Source organism: Triturus cristatus, chromosome 12 (genome assembly GCF_964204655.1).
Source record: "Triturus cristatus chromosome 12, aTriCri1.1, whole genome shotgun sequence".
NCBI classification, from domain to species: domain Eukaryota; kingdom Metazoa; phylum Chordata; class Amphibia; order Caudata; family Salamandridae; genus Triturus; species Triturus cristatus.
This window is the reverse complement of record NC_140595.1, coordinates 735,027,034-735,048,162: the sequence shown is the minus strand read 5'-3', so window position 1 is coordinate 735,048,162 and position 21,129 is coordinate 735,027,034.

Genomic DNA, 21,129 nt, shown 5'->3' with positions numbered 1-21,129 from the left:
CTATTTTCTAGAGTCATTCGGTAGAAAACATCATCATCTGGTGTCTCAAAAGCTATTCCATCTGGTGTACAAAAAATTGTGCAATTCATCTTACACAATAGGTCCCTACCTAACAGGTTCACTGGACTCGTGTCACAGACAATAAATCTGTGCATATCTGAAAATTTCCCTATCTGTACTCTTACTGGTTCAGTAAGACGTGTTCTGATTTGTGTATTGGCTACACCAACTACTTGGATTGCTTCATCCGAGAGAGGAAGATTTCTAACATCTGTTGACCTGACAGTTGATCTTGTTGCTCCTGTGTCTACCAAAAAAGTAACACTCTCCTCATTTATTTTCCCATCCACAAATGGTCCTGCCTGGTCTATTTCTAGAGTTGCACCAAGTATGCACTCCTCCTCCTCTCTTCGGCACCGTCAATAATCACCCTCAGACTCACTCCCTTCACTCTTTAACAAGTACTGTTGTACTTTGTTAGAACGTCTTTGTTTATTTACCTGCTCATCATTGAAGAATCCCGAGTCCTGATTATATTTTTGTACCCCTCTATTCTGCGGCAAGGGCGGTTTTGGCTCTTGACTCTGCTGTCTCACAACTTTCTGTTGCTGTTGCTGCTGGTTATTTCCTTCATTCTGCACCTGTTGATTTAAGGAGTTACCCTCATTATTCACTAATGGTGGATTAGGACATTCTGATCTCCAATGTCCCAGTTGGCCACAGTTGTGACACGGGAACTTTTTCTTTGCTTCCTCAAGACTTCCCTTTCCTTTTCCTGCAAATCTTGGTCTATTCCCTGCATTATTTCCTGGATTATTTGCCTGTTCCACCAACTGTGCTTCCTGTCTTTCTGCAACTTTCACTTGTGCCCACATTGCTTTCTCTTTCAGCTTTCTTTGTTTTGCTTCAATTTCATCACTGAAGTATTTTGCATGTCTCAGAATCTCATCTACTTTCTTACTCTGCCAATCCACTGTGTGTTCACGAATTCTCTCACCAATTTCAGGTCTTAGACCATATACAAATCTGTATACAAAATGACTCAAATCCTTGTCACCCAGGTGTTCATCTCCACTGAATTGTTTAAAAGCCAGTATCAGCCTTTCGTAAAAAGCATGAACTGATTCTTTTGCTTCCTGTTGTGTTCGATCTATTTTAACCCAGTCTGTTTCTTTTGGAGGAACTTTACTCTTCAGGTATACCATCACCTGATCATACTTCCTCATTACTTCTGGATCTGGTGCCCCTGTTCTTGGATCTCTTGGATACTCCTCAGTAGGCCAACTCACAACTATTTTACACTCAGTCCACAAGTCTGCTGGAACAATTATATCAAACAGACTATTCAGGTCAACCCACAGCACTTTTGACAATTTCACAAACCTGTCTACCTGCCTATACCACTCGACGGGCTTTTCTCTCAATCGAGGGAAATCATTTGTAAATGATAAAATATCCTGTCTGGTCCATGGAACATGTACATATCCTCCTCCAGGTATTTCTCTCATGGGATAATGCTCCACTGGTTTCTCCTTTTCTCTCACTGGAAATGCTGAATACGTTGTTCTATCTTCAGATTCCTCTCTTTTCTTATACCACCTATCCTTCCACTTTTCTACATCACCCCATCTTCGCAATAAAGCCACCATTTCTTTAATCTGTCCTGTTCTACCAGAAGCATTCAAATTTTCTATGTCTTTCTCTGTGAAATCCATCCTGTAGGTTTTCTGCAAAGCCTTTACTTTATCAATGTCAACTCCTTGCTCATTTGCTATCGCTCTTAGTCTATCATGTGTATTTCTTGCTCTCCATGTTATGCTTTTACACATAAACATTAATTCACCATCATGATGACTCTTCAGGATTTCTGTTGGAACTGTTCCTGTCACAAGCTCTTCTAATTCTATACGTAACTTAACCACATCAATAACTTGTGAATCCTTATCCTTTTTCTGAAGAACCTTCATCCAATCATTCAAATCATCAACTGTTATTTCAGCAGTTTTTCTCACTGGAACCACTTTTTTCTGCGGTTCTAAAATTGGCATCCCTGAACAACTAGGTTCACTAGCATCCAATATTCCACTACATGTGTCATGTCTGGTTTGTCTCAGGTCACTTTTCCCTGTTCTTTTATCTGAATCTCCTGAAGGACCAACTGAATTTGTCAAATCATTCCAAACATATGGAATCACCAGTCCATTTTCACCTGTCTTCTGCTTGTCAAACACAGGCATAACCGGACCTATAGTTACAGGCACCGTAACAGCTTCCAGATTCTTTGTTAACTCTCTAATTTTCTCAGTCAGTTCTGTTGTCGTCTTTGCTAATTGTCTGGCATTTTCCTCACTACCTCGATTCCCTTTCTCTCTGAAAGAACTACTACCTCTTGATTCAGGTGTCATTTTTTCTTTTTCAATAATACAGACTGTATCTCTTATCGGAGAAACCACTGGTGTACTCTCATCTGGTTCTGGTCTATATGGAGGTGGTCTCTTGTAAATCATGTCATTTAAGACCTCATCATCATATTCATTAACTCCAACTGCTCCTTCTTCAACTGTTCTCATAGGATATAATCCCTCTGACATACTAACATCTCGCCATCTTTTCATTCGATCATGATGTGTCTCACGATCATGTCTCCTCCCAAACATGTACCTATAGTACCCTCCAGATCTTTGCTTTTCTCGGTCATGAACTTCCTCTTCCCATTCCACTAAAGCCTCGAACTGTGTAGGTCTTGGCTTCGGGTCTAAGCATAACATCTTTTCCCGTAAATTTCTCAACACGGCCAAATTAAATGAACCATGTTCTGGAAATGCTAGAACACCATCTTCTTTAGTATACCTAACCCAATTCTGCAACCATATACAGGTATGTAATCCATATTTCGCAGCCATGAAGGATGCAGGTGTTTTCGCTGGAGGTAGCAACTCACCCTCTCTCGTCTTAACCTCTTTATCCTTGCTAAACCACTTTTTAACTTTTCCAAAGAATGTCTTTTTCTTTTTATCTTCTTGGTAATACATTTTAGCGCTTACCAAACTCTCTACTCTTTCCGTATTATAAATATACAATACGATGTTAGGTTGGAAAGCTCGATTCCCGCTAACGCACCAATCCTGGAGCGTCTACGTCACTAAACAGCTCTTCCAATCCCTGCGCGACTCGCACTAACGCAACCAATCCTAGCGCGAACCCTATTCTGATCCACTATCCAATCAGAGCGCGGACTTTCTGACGTCAACAATCGCTGCAGTCGCTGTCTCCTGTCTCTGTCACTCGTCTACCCCTCCTTTACAAAAACTCTCAGTAGACTTCGTGTCAAAATTTCTACAAAATCTATTAGTTACAACATAAAAACATCTCCATTGTCTGCTTCGCTAACCACAGAATAGTAAAAAGAGAGTCTATTTCTCAAGAGTCAACAAACTTTCATACATCTCATAACTGTTTCCTCTAGGACTTATCCAAAGAGTCTTACAATCAGTTAATGTATATACATTCACGCACATTCATACAAGAAAAATATAGTACATGCACACAGAATCCTGCTTCCCGAGAACAGCGCACAATCTGTCCCACTACAGAATTATAACTCACAACAACTAAGCAGCTTACCTCTGCCCAGTTCCTCAAACAAGCTCAGAGAATACCTATTACTCCTCCCGCAATAAGCTTTAACGGAAATCCTTACGGATCCCTGGGACTTAAGACCAGAGTTTTACAGATAACCTTCACTACGATACACACTCCTTATATACCAGAAATATTCTAATAGTAACATACAATAATGTCACTGATTCCGAACCCAGACAATGTGAACGCGCAACTTCAATTGTCACACGTTATTCCTTACAATCCCGTCTTTCCCGAGAGCAGCATATACACCTTCCTCTGCCCTACTACGGAACTGTTACCAGCTTCCAAATTCCAGAAGCACTACATATAACTCAACATGACGACTCCAACATATAGTATTAGTACATATACCAATATCATCAAAATAAAATCAATAATCAATAAGCTAATATACAAGCAATCTTATCTTATCAGATCAAGACAACCATCTATAACCATCCTCTGCTACCAGAGAAATTGATAGAGATCAGGGTGTCTAAAATATGCCCACTACCACGGATAGAGTAATCTCACAGTTACACGCACATACATTCATCATACGCTAGGGCCCATTTCACTAACATACGCTCAAATACTCTACCAGCAATAAACCTGTGGGAAGAAAACTCCTAAACCACCCTGCATCTATATCGAGGACGATAGGACCTAATTATAGTGATTGTCCTTAAACATACTCTATATAATCTATACAACATATACAATAATGATCAAAAATATAAACCCAATAATTGACAAGAAAGAAAATTCAACACCATGTTTAAAATTATATTGCTTTATCTAAAAATTAGTCAAAGAAAAATCAATCAGAATAAATCATTTCTCATAGTTACCTATTCTAACTAAGTGTCAGAACGGGTCAGGACAAGTCTCTCGGTAAAGTCTCTCAAGACGAAGTCCTCAGCATCGATCCTCAGCAACGCAAGTTCACGCAGCAAAGGTAAAATGGCAAGTGGCAAAGCCCTCCCTAAGCTAACATTCTTATAGTGAAAATTACAATGGAAACACACATAAAGTTATTCAGCATCCGCTGAATCACTAAGCAAAGCGAGAAGGAAGGAATGTATCATTGCTACATCTGAAAATCTTCGCTCAGGAAAGTTCACAAAATATAAAACTACGGAACAGGAACCAAAAACTACAATGTATTTAAACAGTTCCGTCTCTCCTCGGCAATCGAGCCACAGTTCACAAGTTTTCTCCAAGGCTCCTTTGTCTCTCAGAGATTACCAAGGACGTTCCATTTCTTTTGGAGATCCTCCAAACTGCTGATGTCCTCATGGAAAGTTTTACAACAAGGACTATGGTCAGTTGTCTTCAACCTTTTTCCAGCAGGGGTCTCCCTTGCCACATCACAGAATATGCCACAGCCAGGCTTCGAAATTCAGTTAATTCGGTTAAGGCCTTCATAGGCCACAATAGACCATCTTAATTAAAGAGACAAAATAAACGTTACCACAGCATAATGATTAAACAGTGTTAACCCCACTAATACCCTTATGTGTATGCATTTATCTAGCTTTTGCGACATAAAAAGCATTAATTCAGACAGCATTTTGTGCTTAAAATAAACAGCACACGGCAACGTTTAAACATGAAAACTTGCACGTTATTATTAAAACAGAAACAGCACAAATAAGCTAACCCTCGTGTAACTTTCTCTTATGTTAGAACAAACGAATTGATTAGTAAAATCACCCTTGCACAAGACAAATAATTAATTGTTAATTATTAATAAATTAATAAAACGCATAGACATGCCAGAGCTTCAAAAGCCCTTGAATTTTCTAAAAGAAAACTCCGCTCCAGCACTACCATAAACAGAGAGTAAGGTATTGTTAGAAATTGGATTTCTGGTTGGCTAGGGCTTGCGCCTAACCCAGGCAGAAACCACCACTCTAGTCAGGGCAATGGAGTTACATACTGAAGATAACCCTTGCTCACCCCATTGGTGGCTTGGCACGAGCAGTCAGGCTTATCCCAGAGGCAATGTGTAAAGCGTTTGCGCAACACACACACAGCAGCAACACACTAGGCATACCACAAAAGAACACACAAGGTTATATAAAAAATAGCCTTTGTATTATCATAAACACATTAGAAACATAATCACACATTTACACTGTGCTAACTGGCACAAGGCAATATTCACAGGGGATTATATACAGGACCAGGCCAATCGGGCCACAGTCAGAACCATCACACGGCAGATAATAAACATAAAACACAATCTGTAACTACTGGTACCAAAATGACCTAAGCATTATCACATTAGCATTAGACACCATCCTAAAATATCATAACATGACATTAGGAATAAACATATTAGGCCCAAATCTTATTAGCATAAATACATTACGCATTAGGCCTCACCAGCATAAACACATTATGCAATAACCTCATACACATAAATCACATTAGGACCTGGCGCCCTACCAACCTAACTCTGACCCCCTGGCCAACTGGCCTTCTCTCTGGGGCTCAAATGCCCTATGTCCCAAATGTCAGGGCTGGCTGCCACTGCAGCAGATTCCAAAGTGCGCAATTGCGCTGGCACCACTGTGCCTCCTGTGTCCTCACTGGGACTCCTCAAAGGGATCTGGTCCAAACGATGCAGCTGCCGCTAATTGCGGCGCAGCTAGGAAGAAAAATGTGGGCACTGGCACTCACTATTACCTCTGGGCCCTCACTGGGGATTCACCAACAAATATGCCAACCGTTGCAGCTGCCCACTCAGTTGCGGTGCAGCTGGAGAACAAAAGGGGCACTGGCACTCTGGGGCCCGCTTTGGGACTCTCAATACAAGAATCGCCCCCAAGGTTGCAGTTACCCGCTACGGCGGCGCAACTGAGAACCATAAATCAGGCATCGGCACTTCGGTGTCCTCTGGACCTCCAGGGGGGCCCTAAAAACAAATATGGCCAACATTACAGCTGCCCGCTACGGCGGTGCAGCTGTGAGGCAAACAAGGAGGCACTGGCAGCGCCTCTGGAGCCCTGCTCTGGGGCTCTCTAAACGAAATGGCCCCCAACGTTGGAGCGGCCCGCTCTCTTGCGGGACCGCTCAGGCACCAGTAATGTGCCTCGACGGCACCAGCACGGTGCAACCTCGGGCCCCCACTCACCGGCTCTGCAGGCTCTTCTCCAGTCTGCGGCGGGGAAGCACGAGCAGTGGCGGCTGGTGACATTTGAAAGTGGTAGAGCGTAAAAGTTCGGATTGAGTTTCCAGTGGTGGGAGGGTTCTCCTTCCGAAAATGTTTTGAAAAAAAGAGTGGGTTAATGGTGTATTTTCAAGCCTATTTGAGAAAGAGAGAAGGTTAAAAAACAACTATTAAAGTGTAGTTATGACATCATTAAAGAGATTTCATATGATAATGATGTTTGAGACTTTTGGTGAGGTAATGGCCATCTGGGTCTCAATGTAGAGGCCAGAGAAATGTTGTGCATAGTTAAGTTGTATCTGTGTCTTACTGGAACCTGTGATGTGCGCAGACACCCTGCACTAAACCCTGTACTGAGATCGCCTCTAGAGCCAACCTACATTAAAACTGATTTTGCCCAGGGGATGAAAGCAGTAGCTCACTGGATGGCATCTAACTTCCTGCAATGTAACGTGGCAAAGACGGAAGTGATGCTGTTCGGGGAAGCCAAACACCTGTGGACTCCTGACTGGTAGCCTCAAGACCTTGGCCCAGTCCCTGAACCTAGACAGGTTGTGAAAAATCTAGGGGTCCGATTGGACCAGGAGCTTTCCCTAAAACATCACGGCAACCAAGTGGTAGGCTCTTGCTTCCACATTATAGGTTTGCCACGGAGAATCTTCCCTTTGCTGCCAGACTCAACTAGGAAAACTTTGATACAGGCGCTAGTACTAAGTAGGCTGGATTATTGTAATGGACTATTGCTGGCAGCAAATGAAGGAGTCACTTCTAGACTACAGGTAGTCCAGAATACTGCTGCCCGCCTTGTCCTAAATCGGCCTCCTCGTACTCCCTCCAAACCCTTACTTAACAAGCTACATTGGTTATCTATCAAACAGAGGGTGAAGTTTAAAATCTGCTGTGTTATACACAAATGCCTACATGGGAGAGGCCCTGTATATCTTTCCAACAAATTCTGCCCCTATGTACCCATGCGTTCTCTGAGATCCAGTGAGCAGGCCCTGTTATGTGTACCAAGAGCAAAAAAAGCAAGACAGGGAGATAGAGCCCTATCAGTTGCTGGTCCAACCCTATGGAATAGTCTCCCTATATCCTTGAGGTTATGTGACGATCATCTTCCTTTTAGGAGGCAATTAAAAACCTTCCTATTTCAGAACTATTAAGATATACTGCCTAGATTTCCTCCTCTGCTGTAATATGGCCGCCTAAGGCGCGGAGATACTCCTCCGGGAGTCGAGTCCAGCGCGGTACAAACCCATAATAATAATTACATGCCTGGGAACTCAACTCACCCTAACTCCTGGATGCTCATTTTGCAACAATTCAATTGTCAGCTCCTTTTTAGGTCTTGCCTGACCCAGTGCATGCGCTGGTCTGGCAAGACTTATTGAGAGCGCTCCAAAAAGTGCTACCAGGCCAGCCTAGAGCTACAGTGCACCTGCGCGGGTGCGCGCACAGCGCTTTACCGTGATTACTTAGCCAATAGCCAATAGGTCTCGCTTTTGGGACCTTATAAGTATTTAGTTATGCAACTGTTGCATGGCTAAACACTTATAAGGTCCCAAAGGCGAGACCTATTGGCTATGCCAATGCTTGTTTATGTTAACTCTTTCAGATCAGAGCCTTCAATCCTGGAAAGTGAATTTCTCTGGATAGCATGTAAAACACAGCTCTATGGTGCATACATCATGACACACTGAGGCCTGCTTACTGCCACTCACAGTAGTATAAAATTGTGGTAGGTGCCTTTGGGCAGTTACAGAGAAAGCGTTCGACTCCAAGCCCCTCTCCTATATCCTCTGTCCCTATGCCATATGCGCATCCAATGAAAGCAAAGATCACGTCACAAGTTTTTTCCTGGAAACAGACTTTATTAAGGAGTTTCACGAATCCCTTGAGTAAACACACTTCGTATCCCGGCAACCAAACGTCAATGTGAGAAACGGATGCACAATGTCAGGGTCAGACTGGCGAACACACCATAAATAATCTCCAGCACGGCAGCATGTGAGCACCAAAATAAAAGCGGCCCTGCCCCGGGATAGCTAATAAACCGGCCCACATGACTGGATGCAAATTTGAACTTATAAAGACAGAGTAAACACGGTGACGGTGTAACTATAATTTTACAAGGTTAGGGAAGGTATCATTAGGCAGTTTTACTTTCACGCATCCCGGCAACCAAGTGTTAGATGGGAAAACCAGATGCGCGCACAACATCATAGTCAGCCGGTCAGCCTGGCGAACAGAAAAAAACAAGCATTTGCAATGCAATAGGTCTCGCATTTACGCGAGTTTGAGCTATTGGCAATGGAAATGACAATGCCTTTTATTTTTGTTTTTTGAACATAAATAAAAGGCATTGTCATTTACATTGCCAATTGCTTAAACTCGTGTAAATGCGAGACCTATTGCATTGCAAATGCTTGGGTTTTTTTTTAAATCTTCCACTTTGCTCCACTGAAATGTTGGCATGTATGCTAACTGGTTGCAGGATTCTTGGCACATGGAATAAAACATCAGCAGGAATGTAAAAGAACTGTTTGTAGATTCTCGTGTTACCCTCTCCATGTCGCTTCAGTTGCACATAGGAGGTTAAAGAGAGTTAAACAGTGGAAAGAGATCAACCCAAGGAAGTCTGAGGAGCCCGGTGGGTGCAGAATGGCTCAGCGAGTTAGTCGTGCTCTCTGCTGAGTGTATATGCAGTTGTCTGCGGGTCCCTGGCAGATCCGACTCCTCCTTCCATCCTTCACGAGCCACTAAGCCAGTACCATTTATACTGGTTATGCAATAAGTATATCTCTAGCCCCATGAGCAATTTGGATATTTGATTGAAAGAAGAAATGACCTCGGAGTCTGGACGTGAAACAAAACCTTGAATTGAGTTAGTCGGGCTTGATTGAGCTGTGCTTAGAAATCAGAGCCCCTCCCCCGTCTTAAGCTGGGACATAGACGCAGCGGGTGTTGGCTGATAGCTGACATTGGAGTACAGCTGCGCAAAAGAAGGGCGGAGCCTTCAAGTAGGTGTAAAAGGCGGATTTTGACACTTTCAGACATTCACAGAACCCGAGTAGGTTTTGTAATCGGCCGTTTTTAGTGCCTTGTTAAAGCGACCCAATGGAGACACCCACCACAGGGAGTCATGGTTCAGCCTACGAAGGGGGCCAGGGAGGGGCCTGTGCTTTTAGCGCCTGCTGACTAACGAACACGGAGGCCCGGTGAACCTCCAGGCCTGGTGCTCAGAGATTGAGAACGGTGGCGCCCTTACTGATGCTAGTAGATAAATGGAAGCAGCAGGGGGCCCCTTTCTGTGCTCACTGGACAGCGCACCGGCTGGGCGGTGAATGGCCTGAACCCAAGCATCGCTGCACCCCCCACAGGTCGCCTAAATCACCCATAGCTTAGCAGCCTTACGCTGAAGCGGGTGTTGTTGGTGTTTTGTCAGCAGGGGTGAGAGGGTGGAGGGAGGGCAAGGAAGGGGTGTTAAAAACATCGCCACAATAACGAATGACGACTTTAAACAGCCAAATCTGACAGAGAAACTAGGGGACACCGACAAGGCTGGTGCAAGGTAGGAGGGGCGCTGCTGTTTGCATGTCCTTAATGCGCACAGCTCCGCGCGCGCACCTCGAGCCCCTCAGAAGAATGACGGCCTGCGCCCAGCTGCCCATGCCCAAAGCCGGACCGCCAAAGCATGTTGTGGACTTCGTCTTTGATGAAGAATTATGATCACAAACAACTGACAACATTCTGGAGAAATATAAAAATATTTGGCCGTTGATTAGGAGGGTGTAACGTGTGGTGTGCCTTAATTATGTGAATTTTCTGCAAAATTTACTCTGTGTGAAAAATGGAAATCCATCATTTAGCACTATATTTGAGTTTGAAATCACTCCTTGTGTCAAGTTGTGATGCAAGGATGTATTGCGAGCTAAAACAATAGTGCCAAAAGCAACGTGAACAGCAGCTGTTCCCATTCTGTTGCCCGCGAAAGTGAAAGTGATCGTGATTACGATCGCTACGGAGGAAAGACACATGGCGCTGCGCGCGTGCACGTTCACGTGCACTGTAGCTTTAGGCCACGGCAGCACTTTGAAAAGCCCAGTTATAAAATCTCTCTTCGAGCCTTTGGCTCGCGAGACCTAATGAATCGCTAAAAACCGATCCAAATGACTGATGACATGAGGTGCAAATTGGGGCAAATTTGAACTTGTAAACAGTAGACACACGCAGTGATGATATAGCTATGAATTTACAGTGGTAGACCTCATGCATTTGTCTTTTGTAGTCGGTGTTTGCTGTTTGCAGTAATATCAGGGAACACGTGCACAACAGTAAACACCAACCCAGGTGGCTGCTGAACACAAATCAGGCCTACATTCGACGGCGCTGCGACTCCTGTGATCTTGGGGGGATTTTTATGACCATTATTAGGCAGCTCCACTGTATTCCGGCTACCAAACATGAATGTGGGCAAAACAGATGCACGCACAAACGACATCAGAGTCAGACTGGCCACTACAAAATAGATAAGCTCCACATGAGCATGTCGGACACCAAAATAAAAGCTGCCCGAGATAGGTAAAACACTGGCCCAGCCCACAACGATATGTGCAAATCGGGGAAAATTTGAACTTGGAAAGACACGGTGACGGTCAGCTGTGGCCGGCATGCTCGCTGGAGGGGGCGGTAGTCGCAGATGGGGAATAACAATACAAGCATTGGCATAGCCAATAGGTCTCGCCTTTGGGACCTTTTAAGTGTTTAGCCATGCAACAGTTGTTGTTGCACCAAGAATATTGTGCTGGATAACTAAATACTTAGAAGGTCCCAAAAGCGAGACCTAATGCCTATGCCAATGCTTGTTTTCTAGTCACATCACACTGAAATCAAGACGCGCTACAAAGGCTGAGAGATTTAATTGTAACATTTATATAGCGGTTTCTACCCCTATGTGGGGATCTAGAACACTTGTCCTACATATGTAGCACTCTACAACCACAGCAGGGAGAGCAGCAATGAGCAACAATCAACAAGAAACGCGAGTGGTGCGCGAAAGGTGAAAGTAGGCTGATAAAATAATAAAATAGAAAAAAACAAGAAATGCGAGTGGTGCGCGCGCGGGAAAAGTGAAAGTAGGCTGCACACGCGAAAGTGAGTGATCGCGGCTGTACATATTGCAAAGCTGCCGGCTGCGTGCGTGCACGCTCGTGGGAACGCAAGCTTGTCACCAGCCATGCTGTAATTAAGCACCAAAATGAAGTCACACGTGCCCCTCTCTCCTGGTAATTTAAATATAACGCTCACGAGGCACTAGGGGACAAAAGTCCAGGGGGCAAAGGCTGGGCCCAGGCAGGCGAGCACACAGGGCCCTCTAGCAGGGAGGCAGTCCCTTGTGGCAGGTCCTCCTGGAGCCCAGCAGCAGCTGCAGGCCCCCAGTCACAAGAACAGCACAACACCCATGGGGTCACAGTCCCTAAGGCATCTTCCTTTGTCTGCAGTACAGGGCTTTGGGGGAACCAGGTGCAACGGGTTCAGGGGGGAATTGGAGCACTTTGTTTACAAGGCTCCTCTTCCTCTTTGTCAGGTGGGGCTCGTCATTAGACACACCACAGGGGGCGGAGCCAGCATTGTACGGACTAGGCACAGACCTATTCAAGAACCAGGGACTACTCCTCCCACTACTCCAAATGCAGATGTCCCATTCAACCTAGCGCTGACTCACCCTGCCCCTCCTGGAGCCACACACACCTCACCAGCCCCTGTCACTAAACAGCCAGACATGCAATCCACATCAGGCAGGCAGACACATAGCACCCAGAAATGCCAACTTCTAAAAGTGGCATTTCTAAAATAGTTATAATAACTCTGCGCACACCATTGCGCAGCATTTATTATTACCATTCCAAATATACTAAACTTGATCATGCTGCTCCTCTCATATCAGGAATTATCACTGAAACACTTATCAGGGAATCCCCAATCCATTCCTATGGGAGGGCAGCCCCACAGAAGTGAGAAACCAAATGGCTGTTTCGGACATGTCACACACTTAAGGTACATGTCCTATCTTTTACCTACAATGCACCCTGGTCATAGGGCTAGCTAGGGCTTACCTTAGGGGTGACTGGCATGCAGTAAAAGGGGGGTCACAGACATGGCACACACTTTAGGTGCCACGTCACAGCGGCAGTAACACTGCATGCACAGTCCCTGCAATGGCAGAGTCCTGAGATAGGTTTGAAAGGCTACTTTGGCGGGTGGCGCAATCAGCGCTGCAAGTCCACCAGTAGCATTTAATTTACCAGCCGTGGGTATATGAGATACCACTTTACAAGGGACTGGCAGGTAAATTAAATAGGCCAAACAGGTGTAGACCAATCTTGCCATCTTTATCACAGAGAGCACGCACACTTTACACTGGACAGCAGTGTTAAAGTGCCCAGAGTCCTAAAACCACCACCACCATGTCAGAAAAAAGGCTAGGAGAAAGGCAAAAAGTTTAGGGATGACCCTGCAAAAAGGGCCAAGTCCAACAGGTTTTATCTACTTTTACCTCTTTACTAAGTAACCAGCTCCATGATGGTTCTCGAGGGTTCGCAGCATCACCACTAAAACATCTATTTTCATCGTATTTCTGAAGCTGAGAGGTGGCCTTGAACCTCAGGACTCGGAGTCCCAAAAACCCCAGCTTGGGTGAGCAGTCTCTCCCGTGCTGCGTGCTGAGAAGCGCGTGTGACCTCCCATGGCACGGAACGTTGTTTGTTTTGTGCAGGTGGCCTTGACCTCGGGACTCGGAGTCCCAGAAACCCCAGCTTGGAGGAGGATGAGTCTCTCTCGCGCAATGAAAAGCACTTGTAGGAAGCTGGCTCTCTATATACTATACCAAACTAAGGTGTAGTGTGCACAGAGTCAAGTGGAACCCCATAGGTAGGCAGAGGTAAAATTAATCAAATCAAATCAACTTTATTCGGTTTCTTGCACAAAAAACATAAAAGCACACAATAAATACAAATAAAAACTTGCCTCCTAGAACAGTAACTGACACTATATATAAAGACAATAAGGGCAGTTAATAAGGAATCATAATGTACTGTCATGTCCCTCAGGATAGTCCCATCATGTACATACCAATTACATACACTTTTTCCCATCCACACAACATAACAGTTCTACATAGGTAACCTTTTACCTAGTAGCTTACTTCTGTCTCTTCGACACAAGGATCTCGGTACCCTATCTTAATCCCTGTACCTGACGTACATAAACATGTTCTCAGGAACAGCAGATTTATTCTGTATAGAGGTCACCACTCTAAGACCTTGGGCGGGATTGGTAGCAGGCAGATCAGCCTGTAGTTGGCATGCGTCCAAATGCCCGCAGAGGGTTTCTTCAGCAATGGAAGGAAAGTTGCATGTTTCCAATTGTCTAACAAGGTCACGGAAGAAGTGGAGGCATTCAAAATGGGTGTGAGTATGGGGTCGATGAATTGCAGTCCTCTGAAATAGGCGTGGGTCTGATGGGGACCCTCAGTGGATGGACTTCATGGTGGCAGTGGCTTCCTCTGGTGTGATGATGGGCCATGTGGTGAGCACTGGTTCTTTGGATAAGATCAGGAGGATTTTGTGAAGGTCAGTCTGGTACAATTGTGGCTTGAAGTTGTAGTAATTGGCTGTGATTTTTGTTGCTGAAGTATTGAAAGAGATTGTTGCAGAGGTCCTGCAAGGGGGGGATTGAGTTTGAAGCAGCAGCCTGGGAGGTGCAATCCTTCACAATGACGAAGATTTCTTTGCTTCTGTTGGTGCTGGCATCCATGTGGTCCACTAAAGTGGTTTGTTTGGTGGTCCGGATAATTTGGTGGTAGCTCCTGCCATTTTGTCCTGGCTCATTCTACATTTGCACTCCAATTATTTGAAGTGATGTTTCATCAGTCTGATTTCCTCCATGTACCATCTGGCTTGGGGTCTAGATCTTGTTGTATTGCTGTGTTTGAAGAAGGCCAGGGAGCTGGTGCAGGAAGTGACCCAACAGTTGAAATAATTCTCCTTCTTTTTTTAATATTTTTTTTATTGGTTTTGGTTACGTACATTGTAAACTAGCAGTCAGTCTCTTCTCTGCTGTAAAATGTATAAAAAAACAGCCCAACCTGAATGTAAAACATTGCCATTAAACCGCCCTTCCCGGAATCCTGCCCACATGGCTTTTCGTGTGCCCTACACCTAAGGTTTAAAGTTTTGTATGTGCATGTTTAAGGACCAGGGCTTCTGTTTGCAGGGATGTAAATCAATCCTTCTGTATCTCACCCTGTCACCACAGATCTTCCCACATTTCTGTAGGAAGCCCCTATTCTGAAATACCGGCCATTCCAGATCAAGACATTGGGCTAGCAGCTCTTCCATTCCTGCAGTGGGGGCTCCTCCAGAGCCATCCAATGCTGTTATGTTTCATATAGGTACCCCAATATAGGCTCAGGTAGAAACGTCACCTTTCACCTATACTCTCCCCTACCATTACACTACATAGCTGTTCTTGGGACTGGCCTTTTACCTAGTTATGGTACTGCATACAGGACGTGGGGTTTTCCCTGAAAACTATCCTCATCCATTATGCATGAGGATTCTTGGAAACTCAGCAGGACCACCATCTCCTGCATAATAACTATGTGCAAGGGTCATTCCTTCCGTCATCCTAAATCAGCATGACACAGCAAGGTAGAACCCCCGAGGGTACCACTTTGGGTATATATACACCATATTTTGCTGAGGTAGACAGAGGAGAAAAGGACTTCCATGCCGAGACACTGACGCAAGACTTTGAAGTTCCTGCACGCAGACACTCCAGCTCACAGTGGTCTAACATCCCTTGCGGGGTGTCCATCTCGAGACCAAGATGGGGTCCCACAGTCTCTCACTTCAGGTAATGGGATTGACTTTATCCTAGAGGGATTCTTGGCTTTTACACCTACATACATGCTAGGTACACTTAGGTACATCTAGTTAGGGTCACATCGTAGGAGTACACATTCTACTGTCATGTATTTTGTATACTTGCCTGTATTCATTGTTGTAGCACAATGGTAGAAACCTACCATCCTTTTACTCTGTTAGTACTTAAAATCATTTATATCGGTTACTGTCTAATGGTTGCTTCAGCACACCTATTTTAAACTAGAATGGCGCTGGTTCAATAAATGCTTATTGAAAACATCTACTCCGTTTATTCTGTATATCTCTCTGAGACGAAGTGAGCACGAGAGGCTGATTGAAAAGTAATACACTGTTTCCATGATCCTGAGGGATCAGGGTTGTCTTGTTCGATAGTTGCCAAGAACTATTCTCTCCTTGGTAAGAGGGGTTTCTAGTGGCACTGTGAGCTAGCTACTATACAGGCTAACATACCCGTTAGGGGCGTCTAGAATCAGTCTGACACAAATCCTATTGTGTATATTGTCTAAACGCACAGATCCTATATAGGTTTATAGGAACTACATGACAATGCTTAGCAATTTCCCTCTTGGCAACCACTAGGCTCAGCCATAGCAGGGCTCGTTTATATATATTTTTCCATCTCCAGAGTCAGATATGTGTTGTTGGACCAGTCTGGAATTATTTTGAAGCTTCCACCTCAAGACCTCTTCAAGGGTTTACAGCATAGCACAGCTCCAGACAGTGTGAAGGAAATCCCCCTATGGTGCAGAGCACCTCAGGTACTCTTGTGATGGTGACACCCCCATTTGCCACAGCTGCCTCCTGGTGTTGTAGGACCACTATAGATACTTAATTGGATAGCTTGGAACTGGGAAGCTATTGCAGCTTCGCACCAGTCATCGTCGTCAAAGTCTGATGGCCAAATTGCCCACAGGTAGGCGAATGTGTCAGGGGTGTTAGTTACCAGGGTCTTGTATATGAGTGAAACATGATGGTGTTTGAGGTTCGTGAGCAGGATTGGGCCTCCATTGGGTTGGCTCACAGATGTTTTCCAGGTCTGAGATGAGGTGGGTGACCGCATGTCTGATCTGTGGGTAGCATCAGAACTGAGTGCAGTCGAGAACAAATTTTGCCTGTAAGTCATCAAATGATTTCATGGTGGAGTGTTGAACCAGGTCTCCCAACCAGGATATGACAATTAGATCCTACCATCAGAAATCTGACTGTGCCGGTGCGTGGCAGAGCCACATACCAGCCCATAGTGGAGTTTCCTTAATTAACCGACGATTGCAATCTAAGGCCCTGAGCACGTCATCCCCGTTCCAGTCCTTAAACACCATTTGAATCACTGGTGGAAGGAATTGAGGAATATGCACTTCCTCTGGTACCCAGCCCTTCGAGGTGTAGGCCAGGTGTTGAAACCCTTCGACCCACCAGTTGTTCAGTATCACTAGTTATGCTGCCCTAAGAGTATGAGACCATGTCGGGTTGAGCTATGCTGCCCTCATAAGTGGATTTGAAGCATTTAGTCGATACAATCCGAGGCAACCAATGGTTCCACAAGAAGTCTTGCAAGAGGTTGTTTACTTGGTTGAAAAAAGTCTTTGGAGTTGGATAGGGGTAGTTTTGAAGTTGATATAGCAGGCGTGGGAATGTCACCATCTTGAAAATGGCTGACCTCCCCATGAAGGATAGCGGGAGTGAGTTTCAGAATGGAAAACCTTTCATGAGCTTGTCTAGTTGTGGTTGTAAGTTTTGATCCTATGCTGTCTGGCGGTTGGTGGTCACGTAGATTCCCAAGCAATGGAATCCATCTGGGAGAGAGCACCACCCAAGCCCCCATGACACAAGTGTTGAAATTCTCGATGGATTTGGGGAGGCTGTTGCTGTGTTTGGGTCAGTGGATGTTGAGAGCAGTTTTCCAGTCTTTATCAGTGATGCTCTTCCAGTTTCAGCAGGCTGGTCTGCTGGTGGTTCATATGCATTGGACTGGGACAAGGATGCTGAACTTGATGAGGGCATGGTCTGTCCTGGAGACTGGTGTGGGCTCATCGACTCTGATATTGTTGAAGGTAGGTGAAAATAGTGTTTAGGAGGTGTCTGGCAATGTGAGCAGGTCCCTTTACTCGTTGGGTGACTCACAGGCTTCCAAAGTCTTCGATGAGTGCTTTTGAGCTGGGATGGACAAGGTCATTTAGGTGGAAGTTCCGGTCTCCAAGTAGGATGTAATTGCTAGCATTGAGAGCGACTGGTGTGACAAAGTCTGTGATGGATTTAGTAAAGTTGGTGCGTGGTCCTGGTGGTCTGTAGATGAGAATGAGGCTTAGGGTGAAGTTGGCTGTGACATGGAGCTTGAATGACAGATGTTCTATGAAGAAAGATGACGTGTCCGTTGTGGTGGTGCAGCTAATGGTGTTCTTGGAGATGATGGCTGTTAGAACAAGCATTTGCAATGCAATAGGTCTCGCATTTGCGAGAGTTTAAGTTATTGGCATTGTAAATGACAATGCCTTTCATTTATGTTTTAAAAACCAACACGTAAATAAAAGGCATTGCCATTTACAAAGCCAATAGCTCAAACTCTCACAACTGCGAGACCTATTGCATTGCAAATGCTTGTTCACTTTGCAAGTGGACGTGGCCTCATTTGAAATTTCCGGACGTGCTCACTGGACTCGTCTGCTATAATCGACATTAAAAAAAACATATAGGAGTCCAATACAAAGACATGCTGGTTGCACACACAGGATGGAGACCGGGACACACCGAATGCACATGCTAATACAAACACACCAGATGCACATCCTGAAACATCCAAATTATACAAAATCCACACACTTTGTCGAAAATTATCAAAATTACTGTTGTTGGCATATATGAGGACAACTGTCTGCAAATGCAAGATAAATGTAAATGAATGCAGTCAGAGATGTTACGCAAAAAAACAGCGTGCACTTGTGAAAAGATTCTACCATTTTCATGTGATATTGCGGATATTTTAAACTTGGGCCCAAAAAACTGACAAGCCTAGATTTTTATATAAAACACCCCGCTATTGTCACAAAACCCAATTTAGCCATCCTTTTAAACAGCTGACCCGGTGTGAGCACAGTAAATGATACGGTTTTTAATTACTTTTCTTTAAAATCAAACAGATGTTGCCTATTATAATTAGAAAGTACCTTCCATTAAGTTGTTGCAAAAGCAGTAATTGCGTCTCCCAGATGGAGGTGAAGGGGAGCTCAGAGTAAGTCACCGACAGCATAAAAAGATATTCAAGGAAAGAGCAGAGGTCCCGGCCCTTCACAACATAAACACCATATGAACACTGGACACTTGGCCTCGGAGGGGTGGTGAGGTGGGAGGGGATGCACGGGGAGATTAAAGGAAAACAAGGGGCCTGCGAGCAGTGTTGTGGGAGGGTAAGGGGGAGCCACAGGAAGATAAAGCGAGGGGCATTGTTTCAGCTAATAAGTAACAGTAAAAACCCCAGCATTTGCAATGCAATATGTCTCGAAATTGCGAAATTTTGAGCTATTGATTGGCATCGTAAATGACAATGCCTTTTCTTTTTGCTTTTGTTTTTAAAAACATAAATAAAACGCATTGTCATTTAAAATGCCAAAAGCATTAGCGAGAGTTTAAGCTATTGGCCCTGCTGTCTCTCTTACACACACTGCAGTCTCTCTTACACACACTGCTGTCTCTCTCACACTGCTGTCTCTCTCACACACCATGCTCTCCTTAGGACACACCACTGCTGTCTCTCACACTGCTGTCTCTCTAACACTGCTGTCTCTCTCACACACCATGCTCTCCCTAGGACACACATACACACTCCTGTCTCTCACACTGCTGTCTCTCTCACACACCATGCTCTCCCTAGGACACACACACCGCTGTCTCTCACACTGCTGTCTCTCTCACACACCATGCTCTCCCTAGGACACACACACTGCTGTCTCTCTCACACTGCTGTCTCTCACACACTGCTATCTCTCTCACACACCATGCTCTCCCTAGGACACACACACTGCTGTCTCTCTCACACTGCTGTCTCTCACACACTGCTATCTCTCTCACACACCATGCTCTCCCTAGGACACACACACACTGCTGTCTCTCTCACACTGCTTTCTCTCTCTAGGACACACACTGCTGTCTCTCTTACACTGCTGTCTCTCTTACACTGCTGTCTCTCACATACACTGATGTCACAGTGAGCCACAAGAAGATAAAGCGAGGGACGTTGTTTCAGCTAATAAGTAACAATAAAAACACCAGCATTTGCAATGCAATATGTCTCGCAATTGCAAAATTTTGAGCTATTGGCATCGTAAATGACAATGCCTTTTCTTTTTGCTTTTGTTTTTAAAAACATAAATAAAACGCATTGTCATTTAAAATGCCCAAAGCATTAGGGAGAGTTTAAGCTATTGACACTGCTGTCTCTCTTACACACACTGCAGTCTCTCTTACACACACTGCTGTCTCTCTAACACTGCTGTCTCTCTCACACACCATGCTCTCCCTAGGACACACATACACACTGCTGTCTCTCACACTGCTGTCTCTCCCACACACCATGCTCTCCCTAGGACACATACACCGCTGTCTCTCACACTGCTGTCTCTCTCACACACCATGCTCTCCCTAGGACACACACACTGCTGTCTCTCTCACACTGCTGTCTCTCACACACTGCTATCTCTCTCACACACCATGCTCTCCCTAGGACACACACACACACACTGCTGTCTCTCACACTGCTGTCTCTCTCACACTGCTGTCTCTCTCACACACCATGCTCTCCCTAGGACACACACACACACTGCTGTCTCTCACACTGCTGTCTCTCTCACACTGCTGTCTCTCCCTAGGACATACACTGCTGTCTCTCTTACACTGCTGTCTCTCTTACACTGCTGTCTCTCACATACACTGATGTCACAGTGAGCCACAGGAAGATAAAGCGAGGGACGTTGTTTCAGCTAATAAGTAACAGTAAAAACACCAGCATTTGCAATGCAATATGTCTCGCAATTGCAAAATTTTGAGCTATTGGCATCGTAAATGACAATGCCTTTTCTTTTTGCTTTTGTTTTTAAAAACATAAATAAAACGCATTGTCATTTAAAATGCCAAAAGCATTAGCGAGAGTTTAAGCTATTGGCACTGCTGTCTCTCTTACACACACTGCAGTCTCTCTTACTGCTGTCTCTCTCACACACCATGCTCTCCTTAGAACACACACACTGCTGTCTCTCACACTGCTGTCTCTCTAACACTGCTGTCTCTCTCACACACCATGCTCTCCCTAGGACACACATACACACTGCTGTCTCTCACACTGCTGTCTCTCTCACACACCATGCTCTCCCTAGGACACACACACCGCTG